At 46.9% G+C, this 25,615-nt stretch overlaps 1 pseudogene; it reads right to left on the reverse strand.

Moving 5' to 3' along the window:
* Window positions 1–25,615, reverse strand: part of LOC130404236 (acetylcholine receptor subunit alpha-like) — a 95,303-nt pseudogene that overhangs the window by 63,104 nt on the left and 6,584 nt on the right.

Consider the following 25,615-nt stretch of genomic DNA (forward strand, 5'->3'; position numbering starts at 1 on the left):
GAGATCCGAGAAGAAGTATAAAACGCACAATAACTACCCCAACACTGACTGTGGCGATCACCGGGTTCCATTGTTTCATTGCGTCTGTCGGCGGCTAGTCAATGTAATGACTGTGAGAATAACCTTTCCAAAATGTTGAACTGGCTCCACAAGAGTAAAAGGAAACGAACGGATTCAGAAGACGGCATGTCCAATCTTCTAAACTCGAATGACTCGTCAACATTACCTTTAGCAACGCTTACGAGACAGAGCGTTAGCACCGCTCCTAGCTGTCCACAGCCTGACATGCCAAACGACCAGACCGACCAGCGGCTCCCGATAAAGTTGACGATGACGTTAATAATAACCCGGTGAGTCCTGCAGAAGTAATGGCCTCACTGTTGGTAAAGTGACCAAAGGATGTATTTTTTATCACAAAATGACTGGCTCATTGTCAAAGAAAAGAAGCTAGGCTGAAAAGTGTGCAGCAAAGTAAAATCGCTTGCTGCTCACACAGAGCAGGGACTGAGGCTGTCACCTGAGTGGAGCGGCTGTTCAATCTCTGCCTTTGGTACTGACAAGGCTAAGCAACAGCATTCACTGCGTAAGAAAATCAAGGAACACAGAGATTCCAGATCCCATTTAAAAGCAGTGGAGATAGAAAAGAACACAGAACGTAATGACATTCACCAGAAAATCCAAGACATGCATAAGGCTAAACACGATACTAGTTGCAGAGTGTTACAAAATCGGTAAGCATGGGCATCCATTCACAGATATTCCAACTGATGTGACCTTGCAAGAGTTAAATGGAGTAAACATGGGGCGAGTTTTGCACACAGACAAGACGTGTGGTGATATAATTGACCATTTTGCGGCAGACATGAAGAAGAAAATAGCCGACGACATAATCAAAAACAGACGAAAATTGTGTGTGTTGATTGACGAATCCACCACAATCAGTGGCAAGACTGTGTTGGTGGTCTGTTTAAGGGCAGCTTTTGCTGATGCAGAGCCGGACACAATCATCTTCGATCTTCTTGAGTTGGATGGGACCACAGCAAACATAATCACAGACACATTAATGACATGCCTTCATAAATATGGCTTCGATGACAACTTTTTGGGGGAGTGTTTTATGGCCTTTGCATGTGATGGAGCATCTGTATTGCTTGGCAGACGCGCAGGGGTTGCTACACAGCTTTGTGCTAAATTCCCACACCTATTTGTGTGGCACTGCTCAAATCATCGTTTGGAATTGGCAGTTGGGGATGTTATGAAGGAGGTCAGTGGACTAAATAATTTCAAGATTTTCATTGATAAGCTGTACACTTTATACAATGCTTCACCCAAAAACCAAAGAGAGTTGGTCCAGTGTGCACAGAGTGTCGGTCAGCGTCTTCTTGTCATAGGACGTGTTTTGTCAGTCCGCTGGGTGGCTTCAAGTGAGAGAACCGTCAAAGCTGTTAGGGAGAGCTACAGAGTGCTTCAGGTGCACTTTTCTACTGCCGCAAATGATGTGAAAAGGGATTCAACAGAGAGAGCAAAATACAAGGGACTTAATGATGTTCTCACCTCTATGCCCTTTGTTTTTAATCTTGGAGTAATGTATGATGCCCTAACAGATGCTCCAGAAGAGAGACATGACACTGCCTGAAGCAGACAAGCTGTTGACCAGACAGATTCGAGTCTTTGAGTCCATCATTTCAACACCTGGTCCCTACACAAACACTGTGATTCAAGCTCAGACAGAGATGTCTTTCAAGAAGACAAGCCCTGCATGAGAACCACAAACTCGTGAAGATCAATGCAGGACAGTTCTTCCGAAGCATGGCCGAAAATATGAAATGCTGAATAACTCCAACAACTTCCTCTCATGTCAGCACAACAGAACATAGAGGTAGCAACCAACTGGTGACAGACATGAAAGTTCTTCAACCAGAAACTTGGCCTGAGGGAAAACTGGACATACAGCATGGTGATGCAGAGGTGCTTCGTTTGTGTGACTACCTAAAAGTAGAGAGAAGAGGAAGTATCCAGGGATTTCGGGATTACAAGGACAATAGAGCATCCCAGACCCCAGCCACTACTTAAAGCTGTCCATATCATTGCTGTGTCTACCAGTGAATGTGAGCGAGCTTTCAGTTGCATGAATGACCTTCTTACTGCAGATGGAAACTCACTTGCTATGATCAGACTGTCCAACCTGGTGTTTCTGAAATGCAATGGGCCACCTTTACACCAGTTCAATCCACATCGTTATGTAAAGTCATGGCTTGCCAAGGGAAGAAGATCTGCAGATGAAACAGCATGTGAAGCTCCTCACCATTCAAGCAAAGCTGACCCCAAGATCGCTGGACCCTTTTTTAATTAGGTTAATTGTCTTATAATATTTAGTCTGTGCACAATCTTTTGTCTTTTTTTTAATCAAGATTGACATTCAATATTTCTGTTAAAGCTACATTTTTTGTTTAATTATGTCTTCAGCTGTGAGTATTTGTCAACTCTGCTGACGTGTTACACTAAAGTACAATTGTTGACAAGTTATGGTTTATTCATTTACCATTTATAGATTACCTCACTGAATTCATTACCAAATTCACAGCTAACTTATTGTCTACCTCTGATCCCTTTCAGCCTCTCCCTGCAAAGGCAAGGCAAGGTCGATTACGCTGGGGACGCGTCCCCACCAGATTTTGTCAAGATTCATTTTGTACCCACCAATTGTAAAAAAAATCTAAAAAAATAAATAGAGTTGAATAATTATTGATTATTAAACGGGTCTTCTCAATGCCGTGGAACGCTCCGTTCACTTGCATGGGCTCTTCACAACTTCCGTCTGTGAATTATGTTTGATAATTCACTGACCGCTGTCAAGGAAAACAAAGGACTTTTTGCCTCTAATTAGGGCTGCAGGATATATCGGCTATGTACGATATATCGATATAATTTCCAAGGGGATACAAGATTTGATAATATCGTTAATATCGATATGCGTTAAAATGGTCAGTTTCCCGCTCAAGCGTCTACAGCGCTTGCCTTGGAGACTGTGAGCGCGACCCCTCCCCCTCTCACTCTGTCTTTCCGAACGTGCCGTGTGCAAAGACGCCTCATTCCCACCCCCGCCGCCCCCTCACAACACAACAAGCATGGATGATACCCGTAAAGAAAACGAGACGGCGGCGGGAGACGAAATTGTTTCAAAGAGGAGAAACAACGGCTCCATAATGTGGAAATAGTTTGGGTTTAAAAAAAACAGATGAGCTGCAGCTGCAGGTCATCTGTAGAGAGTGTAGCAAAACCGTTGTGACTAAAAGTGGAAGCACGACAAATCTGTTCCACCATTTACAGCAGCGGTACAAAGTGCTGCATCACCGGCCGCGACAGTTTCTTCTGCCCCGAAACCAGGGCCGGCGCTCGGCAAATGTGTTGGGAGCGCCCTCTGGTGACGCTCTTAATTAATTAATTAAAATATACGAAACAAGCGAAATGAAACCAAACATGTTCCCAAATGGAACGGAGAAGGGAGGGGGCGGGGGATTAAAGTTACGGCGCACTGAAACCCTCACCGTAGTACGCAGGACAATGCGACGAAGCCAATGCTCTTATTGGTAGCTAATGTGTGTAACCTACAGCTTTATAATGTTTTGCATAGGTGATTATTTTGTGAAGAAGGTGAAAAACGTCCCTTTTTTTTAACATGTTCACTCTATTCTGTTGAAAATACCGATACAAAATCACATGTTGCAGTCATACTGACCTATGTTTTAATAAAAGTGCTTGCAACATCTCACATTTGGTATTTGACTTAGAAAAAAAACATCTAACCCGCTCTATAGAAAATATCGAGATATATATCGTATATCGCCATTCAGCCAAAAAATATCGGGATATCATATTTTGCCCATATCGTGCAGCCCTACCTCTAATGACGTCTTTGGTATCACTCCTCAAGTAGTCCGGTAACTGGTAACCCCAGCGTCTTCGGTTGCTAAGCGACGTCAACGTCTTTGGCAGACTATTTTTCTGCTGATCAACACTACGAATGCTGGGTAACAAATAAATTGTCAAAAGACACCATGTGAAGTTGTTTTTTCGTTCTGGCAAGTAGCCGTGTAATAAGCGGGATAATGTCTAGAACGTCGCCGGTCATTATCAAAAATATGCTCCTTCAGGGCGAGCAAGACACCTTCGCTGTGCGTCGGTGTCCTGTTCGCCCTGTCTGGGCTTATTTTCACGATAATGACCGGCGTTCTATACATTATCCCTTACTTAATACACGGCTCTTCTCAATGCTGTAGACTGCTCCATTCACTTGCATGGGCCTTCCTAACGTTCAGCTGTCAATTCTTTTAGTTCATTACACAGCTCTTCTCAATGCAGTGGAATGCTCACGTCCAGCATATTTGACCGCTGTCAAGGAAAGTGTTTATTTTTGCCTCTGATTCACGTCATCTGTATCACTCCGCAGTCTGGTAACTTATCAACCCCAGCGTATTCGGTTGCTAAGCGACGTCGACGACTTTGGCGAACTATTTCTCTGCTGATCAACGCTACGAATGATAACAAATACATTGGAAAAATATTTTTTCAATTTGGCAAGTAGCCATTACTAATGATACCAATAATCTTTGGCTGGGATGATGAGGCAATCAGACAATCAAGTCATTTTAGCCTGAATACATAGATAGAAAGCACCAGGGCCGGTTGCTAGTACCATGGACTGTATCAGAACGATAACCTGTTGAACTAAATGGATGTGGTAGGCTACACCACGGGATGCATCTGCAGACAACTGCCACATAAATAAAGGTAAGACGCGATATTTATTGCTCAAGATTTGCTGGTGCTGTGGCGAGGTCTTTTGTGTTTTTTGCATTCAAGTGGTCGGCTGTTTTAACTTGCAATTGATAGTCGGTGGAGTCAGTCTCTTGTTGACACAGAGTGACTTTTGCTCATTCTTGAATTCTGGAATAATTGAGGGGGGGAGTTCATGAGTTTTGGTCAGAATGCCTGATGTAGGCTAGTTTTGGTGGAATGCGTGTTGTGAATTGAGCTAGCTCCTGATGTGATAGGCTACAGCGTTCAGCTGTGCAACAAATATTTCTTTATTTTTCAATCTTGACGACTTTTATAGTGCTGTGTGTAGCCACATCTTTGGCCCTTCTGAACTTAAACACGCAGTTAAATTCCTTTCCTAGCTCCTCTTGTTTATGTTGTTAGCTTAGCCATTACATGTCACGTTGTCAACATTGGACACATGGAGCAGAACATAGTGGGTCATATGTCCGATGCTTTTTGAAAACGTTTTCTTCATAAAACGTGCCAGACTGATTTTGTATACATTTTATTCCTTAGTAATTAGCTACATGGTTATGCCGTCTTTCAGAACCTTTCATTACCGGCACAAAAGAGAGAAAAAGGAGTGCATCTTCATTGTACCCAGCACTTCTAAAAATGCACTTCCGAATGCTTCTCTGTCCCCAGCACATTTCAAACCAAACTGACGCCAATGGGCCCACTGATAGGGGAATGGTCACTTTGCGCCGTTGTTGGCGCACCGGGTCGATGCGCAGGCGAGAAAACCATCTCTGCAGCCGCCTCATGTGAAGCAGCCCCAGCGGCACCACCGTGTGAGCGGCTGACATCATGCCCAGCAGCCTCATGACAGAGAGGGCTGCCCGGGGAACAGGGGCGGAGGAGAGACAACAGGGTCTCCATCCTCTACTGTGAGAGCAGTGCTTTCATTGTAGCTGGACTGGACTGTTTAAATCACTTTTTTCGCTAGAAGCTTCTGGAGCTCCGCCAAAAGTGACAGCTGTTGATCCTTGGATGACAGCGTTGTTTCCACAATCCCGTTGAATCGTGGCGGAACAGAGGTGAACTGCAGGGTGTGACCCTTGCTGATCAGCCTGTCCTTCCATCTGGCCAGGGTGCATACGTTCAGCCATTCTGAGTAATGCTCTGAAAGCGGCTGTGCAGCCTCTTGTTTTGATGCTGCTGTCATGGAAACGAGCCACGCTTGAGCCCCTGCCGCTGCTGCGAGGGGAGGAGTCCTCCTCGCTGCCCATGGGGAGCTCCGCCCGAAAGGGCTGGGTGTGTGTGTCATTAGCAGAGGCATGCCCTGCCTGCTCAGCTTGTGACAAGAGTGTAGCTTCCTCTCTCCTGAGCGTTGGGACGCGAGGAGGAATAACACTGTGACTGGGCAGCAGACTGCTGACTCTGTGAACGAGCTGTGTGTCATTCGTCGAGAGCTAGTTTTAGCGGCCGTCCCGCCACATGTCATGCCAGGCATGATGTGGTGAGGGGAAAGTAATGTAGGGCTGGCTCGATCAATAATACAAGGTTTATTGACGGCCTGCCTATATGTGTTGGGAGATGCGTGTGAAACAGTTATGGCCGGGCTCCGGCGTTAACTGTGTGGGGAGAAAACAGCCGTCTTTAGTAAAGAGGTCTTTCTCGCTGTCACACATTTTCTCCCTTGCCCCGTATTAGCCGGCGCTTGTGGGGCGGGACATCGCCCCATGAGCCCGCTGCCCGAGGCCTTTGCTGGCCGCTCGCCGCAGCCTGCGATGGAGGCGGGCGGGGCTGGTAAGCCGAGCGAGGTTGCCTTTTTAAAGGTAATGAAGGGCTGGCTCGATCAATGATACAATGTTTATTGACGGCCTGCCTATATGTAGCGAGAGATGCATGTGAAACACTGTTTCACAGTGGGGAGAAAACAGCCGGTGGGGAGAGTGGGGAAAAAACAGCCGTCTTCAGTAAAGAGGTGTATTTCGCTGTCACACGCTTCTCACTCGCCCCGTAATTGCCTTCGCCGGCGCTTGTGGGGCGGGACATAGCCCAATGAGCCCGCTGCCCGGGGCCTTCGCTGGCTGCTCGCCGCAGCCTGCGATGGAGGTGGCCGTTAAGCCTGGGGGCCAGGAGGAGGAGTTGCCGGCGGCGCCGTGACAGTGGCTGTCGTGGGCCTATGGCGGCGACGGGAGCCTGGAGCGGAGCGCTGCTGCCCGGGTGTAGGCGGAGGGCGGGAGACATGTCTCCGGAATTTCTCTGCCTCCACGGAAGTAGCCTGCATGTCATCCGGCCTAGATGACAGACGGGGCCCGAACAGCCCGTCCGGGCTGATGGGGCACTCCAATTACTGTCGCCTCATCGGCTCAGGGATGCCCGGGGTCTGCTGCAGCCACAGGTTCCTCTGTATGAGTTGCTGCCACCGCGCCGGTGGAGCAGAGGCAGAGGATGACACCGGCGGTTTTCGCCACGTCGACTGCCTATTCGGCCAGACGATGAGGGTCAGCCGCCATGGTGGAGATGTTCTGTGCCAGCAGGGCGATGTTATTCACAGACATGCAGTCGCTTTTTTAGCATACATTTTGGGGACCTGTGTGGTTCGTACAGATCCGAAGAGTTTTTTTTTGGGGGGGGCAGGTGTCAATATTCCGTAATCTGACTGACTGAGACCCCGTCCACAGGAAGACGATTTCATGGCGAAACCGCAAAGGTCTTGTACGATTCGGCCTTCCGTCCACACGAAGCCGGCGAATCCGCTGACCGAAACCGTAAACTTCTGAAACCACCCTAGGAGGTGGTTTCAAATCTACCCGGTTTCGTTTTGGATTCGTCTGGACGCCTGAAACCGACTGAAACCGTAAACCATGACGTCATCGCCACACCCCTCGGCCCTCTAGCCAATGACTGTTAAGCCCGCGGAGTCTCAGAACTCACAACAACAAAGATGATGGCGGACTACTGGCTCGTAATCGTTCTGCAGCAGATCATGTCCCTTGTTGGGTTGCTAAGCCATTATTTATTCAGACTGTTGACTGACTGTTGGTTTGTGTTGTTAGTGGATCGGGGGGCAGCCTTTATGCGCATGCTCGCCTCTTCTTCTTATTTAATTTTCTTCTGGATTTCTGTAGCAGAAGCAGCGCCCCTTATGGGCCTGGCATGTGTACTACAGCGTTTCTACAGATCTACCCGGTTTCGCTTGACTCCGTCTTTACGGAGATACTCCGAAACCGGAAAGATCGAAACCGGAACGGTTTCGCCCGTTTCGGCTTCGTGTGGACGGGGCCTGAGACCCCTCGAGCCTTCAAAGTATAGAAAAGTGATTCCGGAAATTATTTTGTTAGGGGACCAATCACAGCTCTTGCCGTCGCGTCGACTGAAGGTTAAATATTTGATGCAGATGCGCACGTTAGAGCTTAGATCGGGCCCAGAAAATCAAGCCCGACCCGGCCCGAGCCCGTGCACGTTCTGTCCGAGCCTGGCCCGACACGACACATTAACTGTAATTATGAGCCCTAGCCCGATTTCAACCCGACATTTATTTTAACACATATGTAACTTTGTACACATTTGATACTAGGCCTTCTGTGTTAAATATATATGTAAGGGATAATGCATAGAACGCCGGTCATTATCGGGAAAATAAGCCCCGACATGGTGAACAGTACACCGACGCGCAGCGAAGATGTCTTGCTATGCCCTGAAGGGGCTTATTTTCGATAATGACCGGCGACGTTCTATACATGAACCCGCTTATTACACGGTTACTTGCCAAAACTAAAAAAATAACTTCACATGGTCTCATCTCATCTCTCTCATCTCATCTTGTGGGCATCCTTACCAGATGCCCGAACCACCTCAGCTGACTCCTTTCTAAGTAAAGGAGCAGCGGCTCTAATCCGAGTTCCTCACGGATGGCTGAGCTTCTCACCCTCTCCCTAAGGGAGACGCCAGCCACCCTTCTGAGAAAACTCATCTCGGCCGCTTGTACCCGCGATCTCGTCCTTTCGGTCATCACCCAACCGTCATGACCATTGGTGAGGATAGGAACGAAGATCGACCGGTAGATAGAGAGCTTTGCCTTGCGGCTCAGCTCTCTTTTCGTAACAACGGTACGGTAAAGTGAACGCAATACCGCCCCCGCTGCTCCGATTCTCCGGCCAATCTCACGCTCCATAGTACCCTCACTCGCGAACAAGACCCCGAGGTACTTGAACTCCTTCACTTGGGCTAAGGACTCATTTCCTACCCGGAGTAAGCAATCCACCGGTTTCCTGCTAAGAGTCATGGCCTCAGATTTAGCAGTGCTGATCCTCATCCCAGCCGCTTCACATTCGGCCGCCAGCCGATCCAGTGAGAGCTGAAGGTCACAGGCCGATGATCCAATGAGGACCACATCATCTGCAAAAAGCAGTGACGAGATCCTCAGACCACTGAACTGCAACCCCTCCCCACCACGACTACGCCTCGATATCCTGTCCATGTATATCACAAACAGGATTGGTGACAAGGCGCAGCTCTGGCGGAGACCCGCACACACTGAGAACAAAACTGACTGGCTGCCGAGGACGCGAACACAGCTCTCGCTTTGGGAGTACAGAGATTGGATGGCCCTGAGGATAGACCCCCTTACCCCATACTCCCGCAGCACCTCCCACAGTTTCTCCCGGGGGATCCGGTCATACGCCTTCTCCAGATCCACAAAACACATGTAGACCGGATGGGCATACTCCCAGGCCCCCTCCAGGATCCTTGCGAGAGTGAAGAGCTGGTCCGTAGTTCCACGTCCGGGGCAAAAAACCACATTGTTCCTCTTCAATCTGAGGTTCGACGATCGGCCGAACCCTCCTTTCCAGCACCTTGGAGTAGACCAGGGAGGCTGAGAAGTGTGATACCCCGGTAATTGGCACACACTCTCTGGTCCCCCTTTTTGAACAGGGGAACCACCACCATGTTGAATAGGCGTGTCAACCATGACAGCCCCTCAACAACCAGAGCCTTTAGCATTTCTGGCTGGATCTCATCAATCCCTGGGGCTTTGCCACTGCAGAGATGTTTGACTACCTCAGTGACCTCCACCAGGGAAATGGACGACGAAACCCCATCAACCTCAAGCTCTGCCTCCAACATAGAGGGCGTGTTATTCGGATTCAGGAGTTCCTCAAAGTGTTCCTTCCAACGTCCGACGACCTCCTCAGTTGACTTCACATGGTGTGCCTTTTTAAAATGTATTCGTTACCAGCATTCGTAGTGAACAGCACAGCAATAATAAATTGTCCACAAAGACGGTGACGTCGCTTAGCAACTGAAGACGCTGGGGTCAACAAGTCACCGGACTACTACCAAAGTGAACGGAGCGTTCCACGGCATTGAGAAGACCTGTGTAATAAAGGCCTATAATATTTCTGTTTATGGCATAGATTTCTGCTCAGATTAGGCCAATAAAAACGCTTGATCAAAGGCCCGGCCCGAGGATAGTGGTGGGAAATATCGGAGAAGGATGCACTTATCGTGCAGCAGGACGCCGGGTGCAAGTGCAGTTGGAAGTGGTCATGGCTCAAATTAGAAGCCACGACTGAGGTGAATTCAGTGAAGCATAACTTTTCACTGTCTGACTTTTTCAAAAAAATTGAGAAAAAAGGATGTGCTAAATGCACACTCTGCATTAAAGAAATTAATTATGCCAGCAGGGGTGTACATGCCCTGTATGCACACTGTAAGGCAGACATTCATCTGAGGAAAGTGACAACAACAATAACTACACAAAGTGTTGCACAGCTTCTCCGAAACCCTCTTCCAGAAACCCCCTAAGCAGCAGATAAGATCAGGGACAGTGCCAGGCCTACACTGCCAGTACCTGTACCTGTGATCGCATATCCAATGCAGAGGCGTGTGTTTGTGTGTATGTGAAAATATTTAACTTAGTTTAAAAAGTCACTTTTTTTTATCTTTCTAGGCATATAGAATATAGCATAGGCCATCTCATGATAATAGGATATCATGCAGTCATATTTTTTCCGACTTTGGGTAGCTCTCTCTTTTTTTGTCATACATGTGTTTGCATCCCTGTATTCATAACAGCCTCTTGCTGCATCATACACTGATGCGCTCTGTCTGTAAGCTTGGCCGTCAGCTGGTCTTTGGGTGTAGGGCAGCGGTCGCTGAGCCCCGGCTTCACTCCAGAGACAGCACACATAGCGGGATCCAGCGGCGGTACCGCCCTGTAACCCCGGCTGTCAGACCCTCCGACTTCCTGACCTGGATAAATGTTTTCACCGGGGCCTCGAGCTTCCCGGGTACGGTCTGATGGCGGGAAACATCGGACAGATCGGGTCGAGACGGGCGGGGCGTGTCGCGGCCCCGAGCCCCCAGATGCCATGCAGCTGGTCCGGGCGTTAGGGGGCCTGAGGCATGGGCACCGCAAGGCCAAGGTTTGCGGCTGCCCTGGCGATAATGCCCGGTAGCTCTACCACCAAAGCTCCAACCACTGGAACTGAGGTGGCGGCAGAGACGGGCAATGCTGCTGCCCCGGGCCTCTCCATTCGGAGAGGGGAAGCCGGGGGAGACGCCCCCTCCTCGTCGCGGTCGGAGTCATCCGACTCCGAGCTCACAAGGAGAGAGAGGGCATCGTCAACAGTAAAGTCGTCGGCCCATTCAGCAATGGCGGCGGCAGTGTTGGCTCTGCGCAGTCTGTCATCCGACGGCAGTGCCGCACAATGCCGACACAGACAGAGCGGCGAGAGCGCCAAGACGGCATGTTCATGCACAAGGCAGCCCTGGCACATCTCATGGCCGTCATACGGCAAGATGTAACCCGTGTTACATGTCTTTCAGATGCGGGTCGTCTTCGAGTCCATAATATCTATTTATATACTTCAGTATGCTACAAGATCGCCCTGAAGAAAATGGGAGGAGAACGTCCGCTGGTACCTGCGTATATCTGCGAACTGCGGATGTGATTGAGGCCCCGTGGGCGTGATTGAGGCCCACGCTGTTGGTGGGCGGGGATTACAAATGTTTCAGTGCTACGGCTCACGCCTAAGGAAAACCCAATAGCGATAGCCTTAAAAGGCGAAGCCTATACGACATAGAACACAAGGAGAACAAAACAAAAGATACATGTAACCCCTCTGGCACCTAAGTCCTTAAGCTAGTGTGTTTATAAAACCAAGAGGCAGGGGTCATTATCTATTTTAGATTCGATGAGGAGATTGGTTGTTATACTGTAAGGATATACCTGTAATATCCACCCCAAATAACTCACACGACAACCGATTGGCGATTTAGTTTGAAGAAAAATATATATATTGAAAACAAACTTATGGAGTCAGTATTCCACAATGCAGATATATGGAATGAAGAACAAAATACTGCTAAGGCACGAAAGTACCACACTTCTAGTAATAGTAATAAACAATTTAGTATGATAACACAGTAATGTAGTTAAATTCACAAAGAACCTTAAACCTTCAATATCTTCATAAGTGGTTTTCTTAAATGAAATTGTACCAAACAAAAACCTCTGAGATCTCAGGAAAAAGAAATAATAAAATAATAATAGAAATTTGAGTCCACCCCAGAAGTCCTACCACCCCAATGGATGTCAGATGAGGCAGTCCAGGAAGAGTATTGCAGGATGGAATGGCAATGTGAATGATGATCCCCTGGCAGAAGATGGAAAGCAACCAGGATGGAGATATGGACAGATGACGGTCCTCTGAAGGGCTCCACAAAAAAAACCAGCCGGAATATCAATCAATAGTTCAACAGAGTTCTACACGATGTCCACAGCTTCTCAAGCGTCTCAATGTTTATCAATATCTTCTTTCTATTTCAGTTATCAACTTTCTGACTCAGTTTTATCAAGGTACAGCTATGTTGTTTCTCCAACATCCGCACGAACTGCGTAGCAGGCACGAGGAAGAACAAAGAAACACGTGCGAGTAAGATGATGACTCGTAGCGTTTTTTCTTCGCAACTAAAAGAGTATTGATTGCGCCTCTGCTGCCACCTTGTGACCAAATTGAGGAATAGGTTATTTCTTTAAAAAACTAAATTTAACAACAAATCACATGGAATGCAGCTTAATTTTCCAAAATAATGGAGGTAATAGCCTGGAAGATTTACTACCTGGGTTACATACACAAGAGGACTCAGAGAGCTCATGTGAGGATGAATAATAATGGGATAATAGACTGAGCTACCAGCCTGGAGAGCTAAATGTTGCATCTCACAATCCTCCTCAAATTATTCGGCCGGAACCTGAGGCTGATATAGAGGGGGTCAGGTTTGATACTTCAGCCCCAGTGCCTGTGGACAATGACGCTACCGAAAATGATGTTACTAGAGTTGACACTGAAGAGGTGCCACAGACAGTTCCAGCTGCAGACGACTGTCCTGGCGACCGGGAGCCAGAACTCACTGACATGCAACCACGTCGTTCACAGAGGGAAAGACGACCCAGAGAAACACTGACGGATGACTCATTAGGTCATCCAACGCATCATGTGGTGGAGCTTCACACTAACCTACTGTATGTTAATGCACTGGCCCCAGGATATGGACAATACTGTATGCCTTGGCCACCTCCACAGATGTTTGGACCACACCTGGGTTGTCCTTCACTTGTGTCCATGGGATACTACTGAAGAACTGTTTGTAGATTGAGCATGGACTGATTTGGAAAGAGAAAAAAAAGTGGACACAGTAGAACTGTTTGTGAACTGAGTACTAACTGTCCATGAAGTGTGTCCTCCGAGAAAAAGGACTGAGATCAGTTAAGAGAAAGAAAGGAAAAAGAAAAATACTGCTGTGTTCAGTTAATGACTGCTATCCTTGATTGTTAATACTTTACTGATTAAGACCAAATTTCTGATGATGATATTAAGGGGTTAATATTTCAAAAGCTACGTATTGTTTAATGTCTGACATAAGAATCCGGATATTTAGTTATTAAGCTTTGGCATTTTTGGCAACAGATCTCCAGAGAAGATATTGAATGAACAGAAATGGTTTTGTGTCAAAGAAAACGCAGATAATTACACTATTGTTGCAACTGGTAAAGGTAAACTAAACTGAAGTTTAAACGCTTAATGGTGTTAATTAAGAGTAGAATGTGATTATATCACATGGCATGCAATATTTATATATTATAAGGGTAAAACCTGGAAATACAAATTTGAGGTAGAAAAGAAGACACTCCGGCGTCACATTTGGACTATAAATAGCCCTTGCACGGAGGTCCCATGGACGTCAACATTAGACGTTTGGTAGACGTCGAAAAAAAGATGCCACCTGGGCCTGGCGTCACAAAACAACCCCTTCAGTGGACCGAAATTTGAAGACCAATAATGACACAGAAAATACGTCACTCCGACGGTACATGGCGCAGTGGAATCATGTATACCTTTCCTGCAGTCATAGGCGTCCAAATTATGTCCAAAAAAATAACTCGGTTCAAAGGTGAAATGTTGTACGTCAAAATTACGTCCATATTGGGTCACGGTTTGACTTCCAAATAGTGGACCTAGTTTTGGACGTCAAATAGATGTCAAGAATTGGTCATGGACCGACGGACCAGATATAAACATGATCTGCAAGTCTATCCAACGTCCAATGTTTAGTGGGTTTATTCTCAGAATTCTGATTATAAACTCACAATTCTGACTTTAATCTCAGAACTCTGAGATTAAAGTCAGTATTCTGAGATTAAAGTCAGAATTCTGAGAAAAAAGTCAAAATTCTGTGATTAAAGTCAGAATTCTGATTTTAGACTCAGATCTATGGTATTCTGAGAATAAAGTAAGAATTCTGACTTTAATCTCATAATTCAGACTTTTTTAGGTTCAGTACTGACGTCCCACAGAGGGGGCGGTGTTGACGTGCTCATCCCCCTCTTGCCCACTGCATCCGTCAACGGACGGATCCCATTGACTTAGAATGAGGCGGTACCCCAATGCATTGTGGATCCATCCGTTCCGTTGGATCCGTCGGCTCCGTCAAGAAAGTTGAAAATGTTTCAAATTCACAGGTTACGTTGTCGGGTTTGGCTGACGTATGCCTCTTCAAATACTACTCCCCCATCCGTCAGCCACGCCTTCCGTCATCCGTTGACAAACGGTGCAGTGGGTAGACGGTTGTGAGGTGAGAGTCTCGGGAGGTGGCTCTCTGTAGTTTGGACTTGTATATAGGAATTTAAACCGATAGACACGCGTTGCTCGACACTTTATTGAGGGAACCTTTTTGATTTATACATACACGTTGGAATTAAAAGACAGAATACCAAGCGCGGGCTGGGCAACAGGAGACTAGGTGCCTGTGCGGCGGGACACGGAGCTGTTTGCCTACGGTGGCTGTGGAACTGAGGTGGGTACCTCGCACCTAACCCCCTAGATAGGTAAGATTGCACTCACCCAGGGAAAGCTTAGGAACATACCTCAAATTCAACGCACCACAATGGGACAGACACACGGTTGTGTACCCAGGTAATGATGGCTGCGGTAGGTCGGCATCGTAACAATTCTGAGATTAAAGTGAGAATTCAGAGTTTAAACTCAAATTTAAATTCTGAGAATAAAGTCAGTGTGGCCCTAATCCTTTTACGTATAAGCGGCTTTGTGAATTACTTTAAAAAAAAAAAAGAGATTTAGGCGCACTCCTAGCGGTAAGATAAAAAGCTTTGTGAATACGGCCCCTGATTTATCTCCTTATCATCTGTGGTGGTTAGCCAAAGAGGCTGACCCATAAAAGTGACCTCAGAGGGTTTAATGAGAACAGTTTGTTTGTTGATGTGTGGATCTTACTTGTTGTATAGGACCAGGTCGGGTCTCCAGATGTCCTTCGATGGGACTCTGATCTTCTTGATCCCACTGTAGTCGTCAGGGTTCCAGTTAAGGTTGACATCCGTCCACCTCCATGAACATCTTTGAAGCTCTGCTCATCGGGCCTTGCCACGTGAGGTATGAGAAGAAGAGGCCGATCTCTTACCTGCTTTAGACGGACATTACTGGTCACAATCTGGTTCACCTCATCCTCGGGAGGGAGGTGAAAGAGAAGATCTTTACATTTAGATAGATGGAGACGTTTCTAAAGCTGAATCATGAATCCAGAATATCCCTCAACCAAATCCGTGATTTCCTCAAATTGGTTAAAATTTGTGAAAAGGGACATAATGGGACTGCAATGCATCCAAGTCCATCAAACCTTAGCGATGTTAAGATAAAGGGTGTTGATGGGTCACCTAGTTATAGGGAAGGGGTTCACCTGCGCTAAGGAAGAATCAATGTGAATGCATGTCCCTGTTATATATTATATGTGCTGCAGAACAGGAACCTGCTGGAAATCAGCTATTTTACTGAGACAGGCCAGTTTTAAATTGTAACTTTGTTACTTTTAATACTTTCCTGTATTATAAATATAAAATAAATAAAGATGTGTTGATGAGCCTCTCACCACGCTGATGAGCTGGATGAGCTGCAGCCCCACCGTCACCACCACCGGCTCTCTGAAGTGGTTGACGGGCCGTACCACCTTGTTGTAGCCGGTAAACAGGGTCTTCACCATACGGGTCTCAGCCTCGGAGCCCAGCGCCAGGCCTGACACACACACACACACACACACACACACCCACACACACACCGTGTTTTTATTAACATGACATCTAGTTGAAGCACTGATTCGAATGGATTAGCAGCGAATTAGAAGAGACAAACACAGAAATGAACCATAACTACCATTGTACCAATATTGAAAACCAACTTAGGGATTTGTAGAAGTGAAAAATATACCTGATACTGTGCAACCCCTTGATGGTAATCAAAAGGTAGGTCTGCAGCCAGACTATTACTCAGTCAATTGAATAAATTTAGGGAAAGGGAAAATAGAGACTCAAAAAAATAGACTCAAAAAAATATACATAATCTTCTTGAAATTAATCCATAAAATCAACGTAAAAATGGCACCAATTTCTCTTTGTTTTTCCTTGTGAAAACAGCTTTGCCAACAGCTGTGTGTTAATCTCACACACTCAAATGGTCTCTAGGTTAGCAGCCTGCAGCTATCCACATGAAATACCCTGGTGCCCATAGGTCCTATGGAGTTATTCTCCCTGATGCCAGCAGGTCATATGGAGATATTTTCGGCATGTGAATGTTCGTTGTGAACGAAAGCCTTCGAACAGGCATAGACAACATCTGCCTCTTTATCTTAAAAACAAAATCCTGACAACTGTGTGTGTGTGTGTGTGTTCGTGCGTGTGTCAGGATGGATGTTACTTCCCTTGACCTCTCGTCTGCTGTGGTCTCTGGGTTTCCTGCTAGCATCAGTCAATCACCCACCAGGCCCCAGACCAAATGGAGGCCCTGACGAAGGGGACACTTGGACCTGTCAATCACTGCCTTCCCTTGCTTTTAACGTTTGAACTCCCATTTTATTTAACTGCTGGAGCACATGAAGAAACAAACATTGTCATCATCACTTGTGTGTTAAAGGCTCAGTTATGGTTCCATGTCGATGCAATGCAATGACCACGCGGACGCTTTGCCGCAGTCATGAACCTGTTTTGGTTCTGAGTCGGGTTTTAGTTAGCGAACCAATCACAGCCCACCTCAATGCAAGGTTGTCATTTTTTGGGACTCGCACACCAGGCCCTTTTAGTGGACGCAAGGAGGGTCAGCAAGGACGCAATGGGTCCGTAAACCCCCTTGCGTTGCGTCAACGTGGAACCATAACTAAGCCTTAAAGGTCCCATGACATGCCACCAGGTGTGAGTGTGATTAGCCCTTACAAGTTGTTTTGAAAATCTGTCTCTTCTGACATCACAAATGGGCGTGTCCAGGGCCGTCGGACTGCGGGGACAAAGGGGACAGTTGTGGGGGGGCCCAAGGCAGAGGGGGGGCCCATGACCAAAAAAAATAAATATATATATATATATTTTCAGTCCCCCCCCCCCCCCCCCCGTCAACAATCGCTCCGAACCACCCCCCGTCAACAATTGCCCCGGACCCCCCCCCCCCCCCCCCCCCTCAACAAACTGGCGCAGGGGGGCCCATCAGTAGCTATAGTATAGGGGCCCAGGATTTGGTGCTACGGCCCTGGGCGTGTCCACCTAGATGTACGGTGGATATATCTGTCTACCAGCCTACCTAGGGGGCTGTAGCAAACGTTGCTCATCTAACCGTCACACATCTAGTGGACAATCCCACTTGTGATGTCAGAAGAGCCAGATTTTCAAAACAGCTTGTAATGGCTAATCACACTCACACCTGGTGGCATGTCATGGGACCTTTAACTCTGGACAAAACGACAAAGCCAAAATAAAGTCATTAGATTGGTGTGGAGACATGATGGAGTTCTGTGGTCCTACGTTGTCTGCTGACCTCATAATGAAGAGGCCAGCATCTTCTTATGCTATGAGAAGTATTAATATTATTTTTCGGACTTGGATCATGTGTATGCGAAAATTGCCCAGTAGATTACTATTTTAATCCTTTGTGTGTCTGTGTGTGATCAGCATGAATGTTACTCTCCTTGTAGTATGTTCTCAGGAATGCTTCAATGGACCCCTGACTAAAATAGACTAGGTGGGGCAGGATGAAAGGGACACTTGGACCTGTCAATCACTTATATGAGGTCAGTTATATGAGGTTAAACACCATATTTGTTTTACATGCATGCATCTTACAACAATCCCCACTCAGCCTAAATTCTGAATGTTTGGATCAATTGATCATCATCATTATGGAAATGTTAACGCCAAATAAATGTCTTTCTGCAAACACTAAGGGAGATTTGAATATAGTGCTGCACACTTTTACTACAAATGAGCGGGGCTGGAAGTTGAAGAACAGCAGCGGCCCAGATGGGATGGTGGCTAACATCAGATGAAGAGGCCTTGGAAGGCCTCCAGGTGTAGTACACCGCCAGGTACATTCCATTACGCACACAAAGTGCTGCAGGCTGCAACAGTATCTGTCCTTTTAATGCCTGACTCAGTGGTTATATAGCTTGGACTCATGACTTGTTTCTAGCGAGAGCTGGTTCTTTAAACCTTTGCAACTCTGTGTGCTTCTTCTCTTCATTCTATTATGCTGTATGTCGGTCTGAGCCGTTTGGTGCTCGACAGCGGCTACATCTGCTTCTCTTTCTCCTCCCACTACACAATGAAAGACAGTGAACCCATCGCCGATACAGGAGAGCTTCCAGCCTAGAGCATTTTCCTGGCTATCTGTGCAGCTAGAATGTGTAGCGGGTGAGCTTAATTTTTTTTATTTTTTTTATTGCCATACGTAATAGCCAAGAGTATTAAGGGCTTTAATGTACACAACAGGGATTCAAAAATATTGGCTGACCCATCCATCTGTTTGAATTCAGCAAAAGTACAGCTCCCAATTAGAAACCACTAATGGGGGGTGATGTCAGCACATTCAGAACCACTAGAGGGCAGTATTTATCAGTTATTTGATCCTTCTTTATCAACCTTAACGCCGGGATTCCTCCGGACGCGTTAAGGCCCGATTCCACCGGACGCGTTACGGCAGCGTTACGTCTTGGCCGCAGTCACCGCAGCAGATAGGTTCTACTGTAATCAATGAAACCATTTCCACCAGGCGCGGCTGCTGAGCGTCTCAGCAGTGTCCCAGTGTCCCAGTGCAGTGTGAATGATAGCGCTGCGCGGCAGCGCTATCATTCAGTAGCATTTCTATTTTTGCCGCAAGCCTTTGCTGAACCGCGTCAATTTCAACAGAGCAGATCGAGCAGGGCAGGAAGTGAAAAAGTAAAAGCCATAGAGTCAAATTTTCAAAATAAAACACAATACTCAGCTCATGTAGCCTATCACAATTTCACATCAACATTATTACCTCATGACCGGTGGCACCAGGTCAGCAGTCAATCAATCAAAGGGTCTCAGAGGGTCAGGCAACATGGGCGACGAGAGACTCATTGTCGTTCCGCAAAATGAAGTAATTTATGTACCAACATTAGGTTTAGGATTATCGCGTGATCTCGTGAGCTCGCGTGAATACCGCTGCAGCTCCGCTGCCGTAACGCGCCCGCTGGAAATCTAAAGGCTAGATTCCACCGGAGGCGTACGCGCCGCGGGACGGCTGCGCCGCGGTCACGCAGCTGATCGCTTCCACTATAATCAATGAGATTATTTCCACCGGGCGCGCCGCGGAACGTTTCAGCAGCGTCCCAGGAACGGCGTGCCGCGCCGCGGCGCTATCTTTCCGTCCAATTCTATTTTTGCCGCGAGCCGCTGCTAAACCGCGTCAATTTCGACAGAGCAGGTCGAGCCGGGCAGGAAGTGAAAAGTAAAAGCCATAGAGCAGTGGTTTTCAAACTGTGGGGGGCGCCAGAGTTCTTCAGGGGGGGCGCGACGTGAGAAAAAAATAAACCCGAAAAAAACCCTGAAAGACATGATTCAAATCATCAGTCGTACTTCAACTGTAGAAGTAACATAACCAGTGCTTAATTTGTCAAGTGGGAGCTCCCGGAGCGCTGAGGACGAGTAGAAAAAAAGCGAAGGGGGGGGGGGGGGGGGGCTCTGGTGGGCGCTTTCGAACAACCCACACTTATTTAGTCAACATCGCAAGAAATTAGCCTACTAAAGCCTCGTGAATGGGGATGTACCCAGAAAAAATAGTAAACATATGTTAGGTTGGAGAGACACACAGCCACACGTTATAAAGTTTACCGTTGTTTAAGCGATCAGCTGCGTACTAACAGTTGAGGAATAATGTCATGCACTCGCAGGTGCGTCATTGAGTCATTGTACGTCAGCCCATTCTGATACACCTACTTCTAGACATTCGTAACTCATTCCTTTTTCAACCGTTTACCATCGTTCAAACCATTAAACAAATCTACACACTTGTATCTTCAATACTATCTAAACGGAATTTTGATAGCATTTATACTTTTTTCAGAATCACAGTTTTAGTTTCAAACCGGCGTCGTTTTCAGTTGCTTATAATAATTTAGGTCACCATAGCAACGCCGGTAAACAAACCCCGCCGAATAGTCGAATCTCTGGACTGAAAAGGCAGATCTGATTCGACTCAGAAAATAGGCTCTGTGCACAACTCTAGAAGCGAACTTCCGGTGTCGCCAGGTGTCGGCATACTAGTTTTCGGTCTACTTCCCGTATCTGTTACCACGGCAACTATAAATAGTAAAAAGATGGAAAACCCAACCAAACAACGGAAATTTAATGTTAGAAGACTTCACAAGCTTCAACGGAGTAAAGGCGGATCAAACCAACACTGCTGTGTACAGTTGTGCTCAGCTTCCAGCCGGTAACACGGGCTGGTGTGTGGGAGCGAAGAGAGAGACCGGCGAGTCCCGAGCCTTGCTCCGACCCCGAAGAGCCTGAGCTACCCGTTCCGATGGTCTTAGACCATGAGTACAGTGCTACTAGTACAGTGTGTGTTGACCGTGAGCACTACAGTGCTATACAAAAAGAGACATTTGTGGAGTTTGAGGCAATGTGAAGCTGGTGTGTTTGTGTCTGTGTGCGGCTCGCGTGCTTGCACTGTGTTGGGGCCGTGGTGGGCGCTCTCGGCTGGAGCTTTCTGCGTGTTGTGGTGGCTGATGAGGAAAGTGCGCTTGTGTGTACATTTGTGCTGTTTTTTTAATTATACATGTTTGTATTGATTAAACATATGACCTCAGCTAAATCCCCCAACGGACACTGTTATAAAAGAAACAGGCGTATAACGGTTTGTTTATAACGGTTGGTTTATCGCTAGCTTTAACATACACTCAAGCTGTGAGGCTTCTCTGATTTCTTCATGGACCTGTGGCACAATGCTCCGATAATCACCTCCGATGTTCCCTTATCTTTGCTAGACACTAAAAAATGGACACACGTTGGTACAGTTAGTACAACAACGGACAGTTTTAAATACAGAAAAAAAATGTTGTCGCTAACAAATGTTCACTAAAAAGCCGGTAGTCTGTTACCTACCCTCAAAGTTATGCAAATAACTCGAAATATAGATCTTAAATCCTTTTTCCCGCTTGCTTGTAGGTGCAAGGGAACTAGCACCAACAATGCGGTGAACATCATTAACATTTATTGTCGGTAGGTCTTGGAGACATCTAGAAAAGCCAGACATGTTCACGCTATGGACTGGGTCAGTAAGTAGACCGGAAACTAGAATGCCAACACCGCCAGTTGACTTCCGGGTTCTAGTGCACAGAGCCTATTCAGAGTCGGGGACCCTGAATTAATCTGTAAACTGGCAGTTTACACAGATTAAGATGTTCAAATGTATTTAAAAAAGGTTAAGCTAAAACATGCTTAGATAAAGTTGTTAAATTGTGTTGTTTAAAAACGCAAAAAGATGTAATGTTTCAGAAATATGTTTAAAAAATATGTTAAAAAATTTGTTTCAAATGTTTCAAAAATATGTTCCAAATGTTTTAAAATTATGATCGGAGATGTTTGAAATGTGTAAAATAATTAAAATAGCTTTCAAAACACAGGTATTTAGAAAAAAAATTGGGGGGGGGGGGGCTCAGCTGAATTTTTTTCTCTGAGGGGGGGCTCACTCTCTCACATTTTGAAAACCCCTGCCATAGAGCATCCGGTCAATTTTCAAAATAAAACACAATACTCAGCTCATGTAACTTCACATCAACATTATTACATCATGACCGGTGGGTCTCAGAGGGTCGGCAACATTGAAGACGAGAGACTCATTGTCGAAGTTCAGCAACATGAATGTCAAATGTCATTTATGTACCAAATCATCCTTTTTATAAGGAAAATGTCAGAAAGGACAAAGCGTGGCATTTAATTGCAATCGTTTTGGGAGTGGAAGGTGAGTACATTAGGTTTAGAATTATCGCGTGATCTCGTGATCTCGTGATCTCGCGTGAATACTGGCGGGCTCGCAAGGCAGCGCTACGCTGCCGTTACGCGCCCGGTAGGAATGGACGCAGGGCAGAGGACGCAGCCGTTCCGCGGCGCGTACGCGTCCGGTGGGATCCCGGTGTAAGCAGGGCAGAGTCGCAGCCGTTCCGTACCGCAGGCCGTAACGCGTCCGGTGGAAATGTCGATCTATGACATTCATATGATCATAGGATATACATTTAGGTATCTAGGCAACAAACGGAGAGGACGCTGGCGCTGTCTGTTCGCCGCTTTTCCAAGCAATTTTTGGGCCAATTTTGGCAAAGTTACTTAAAAAGTGATTTTTTGTTGACATATTATCTCTACTTGGTTCCCTGCAAGCTACATCAGCGACGAAAAGCAAGCTTATGGACTGTCTTTAGTTGTTCCAGTGTTATTGTGTTATTGTGAAGAGCCGTGTAGCTCACTTGTTATTTTGGTTTCCCTAGTAACGGCTAAAAACAACGGCTAAAAACAAGTAGCCGATGTGACATTTTCCTGGTCACTGCTGGCGTTTTTTTTCGGCGATCCTGGTGAGGAATATGCCCTGGTCAACCTGCTAAGCTGTCTCTACTGTCTCGTGGATTTTCTGCACTGCCTCCCAGCTCTTCCCCAGATGCGTCGGGTCCGTACCTAGCTGCTAACAGGCAAACATCACTCAACATCAGGTTCGATGTTGACGTACTTCGCCCCACAGCTGCTGAAGTACAACAATCGCTCCATCCCACCCTGTATTTCCACCATTAAGCAGCTAGGACTATTGCGTAGACCTCGATATATCCACAGAGGCTCAGGGAGAAACTTTATTTATGGTCAGCCTGCCGGCTTCATCACATCCATTAGGTCCGCTGAGACGGCTGAGGGCAAAAGACGTAACATCGCAAGATCCCCGCACTCCCGGCTGGATTGATTTCATGTAGTGGATTCCAACCTGCGCGGAGTGGATTTTAAGGCTCTGCGACCTGTACAGAGAATAACTCCACAGTCACTGGTTAAATTTGAACTTTTCAACACTCAATCCTTGAATAATAAATCCAGCTTGATTGAAGAGCATATCAGGGAAAAAGGACTTGACTTCATGTGTCTAACAGAAACCTGGCACCAGCCAGAGGTTTACTCTGCCCTAAACGAAGCCTGTCCCCCAGGCTACAGTTACTTGGAGGCAGCCCGCAGAACTGGACGCGGTGGTGGCCTAGCTGTCATCCACAAACAGGACCTGGAGTTGTCCCCCATGGTGCTGCCTACAACTTCCTCCTTTGAATGTCTTGCATTCACATGCAAGCCCCCCCATCCCATGACTGTTCTACTCATATACAGGCCCCCTAAACCCAACTCTGCTTTCATCCCGGAAATGTCTGATCTCCTCACAACACTCTGTACTACCTCTGCCAATACCATCATTCTGGGTGATTTAAATATTCATGTTGACACCCCCTCATGCCAGCCCGCTGCTGATTTTCTTCAGCTGCTAGACTCCCTCAACCTACAACAACATGTTGATGCCCCCACACACTCCAGAGCACACACAATTGACCTGGTCATCTCAAACTCCGCCCCCATCAGCAACCTACAGGTCTATGATCTTGGCGTCTCGGATCACAGAGTTGTGTCAATGGAGCTCCCTTTTCCTTCCTCCCACACCAAACCAAAGCGGCAGATCCACTTCAGGAATGTGAAAAATATCAACATGGATGCCCTGGCCCTGGACCTTCAACATCTCTCCTCTGGCTCAACTGACTCCCTCTCTGTTGCTGACTCAGTGGACTTATACAACCAGTCCCTGAGCAGTCTCCTGGATCTCCACGCCCCCTTAACATCGAGGTCAGTCTCCTTCTCGCGCTCCGCACCCTGGTACACCAGTGAACTACGTACAATGAAGGCTGCTGGGCGTGTCCTTGTGCGGCGACTCAAGGCCTCTGGTCTGACCGTTCACAAACAGGCATACAGGGAACACAGGAGGGCATATGCTGAAGCCCTGAATAATGCACGGTCCAGGTTCTATTCCGCAATAATCAACAATAGCCCTGGTAACTCCAAACAGCTCTTTTCAACTGTCCATCACCTTCTCAAACCCCCTTTACCATCCCAATCTGATGTCACCACGGAGAGGTGCAACATGCACATCAACTTTTTTAAACAAAAAGTGAATAACATCCGCTCACACCTCTCCATCACTACTGCCCTGCCCCTTCAAACTGCTGACCCACCGATTGACTCTGTCCAGACCCTCTGCTCCTTCTCCAGCATCACAAAGGAAGAGGTGGAGGACGTCATCAGGAAAATGAAGCCATCCACCGGTGCACTAGACCCCTTCCCTACAGCTCTGCTGAAGGCCAACATCTCTGCTGTCTCTCCACTCATCACCAATATCATTAACCACTCCCTCCTGGCCGGCCATATCCCATCTGCATTAAAAACTGCTGTCATCAGACCAACATTAAAAAAACCTACCCTTGATCCAGAAGTCCTCTCCAACTACAGGCCCATCTCAAATCTCCCATTACTGTCAAAAGTTCTGGAAAAAACAGTTGCAGCACAACTCCAGGATCACCTCATACAACATCACTTGTTTGAAAAATTCCAGTCTGGTTTCCGCTATGGCCACAGTACAGAAACAGCCTTGGTCAGGGTCACAAATTACCTCCTGATGGCAGCAGACACCGGCTCCCCATCTCTCCTCATCCTCCTGGACTTAACAGCTGCTTTTGATACGGTTGACCACAATATTCTCCTTCACCGCCTGCAATACACCATTGGACTATCAGGAAATGTAAAGAACTGGTTCACCTCGTACCTCACTGACAGAACTGAGCACGTTGCCCTGGGCAAAGCAAAATCACACACCAACAACGTCACCTGCGGTGTCCCCCAGGGCTCGGTGTTGGGCCCCACACTGTTCTCACTGTACATGCTCCCCCTGGGTAGTGTCATTAGCAGGCATGGCTTGTCTTA

This window comes from Gadus chalcogrammus, chromosome 15, assembly GCF_026213295.1.
Source record: "Gadus chalcogrammus isolate NIFS_2021 chromosome 15, NIFS_Gcha_1.0, whole genome shotgun sequence".
Lineage (NCBI taxonomy): Eukaryota > Metazoa > Chordata > Actinopteri > Gadiformes > Gadidae > Gadus > Gadus chalcogrammus.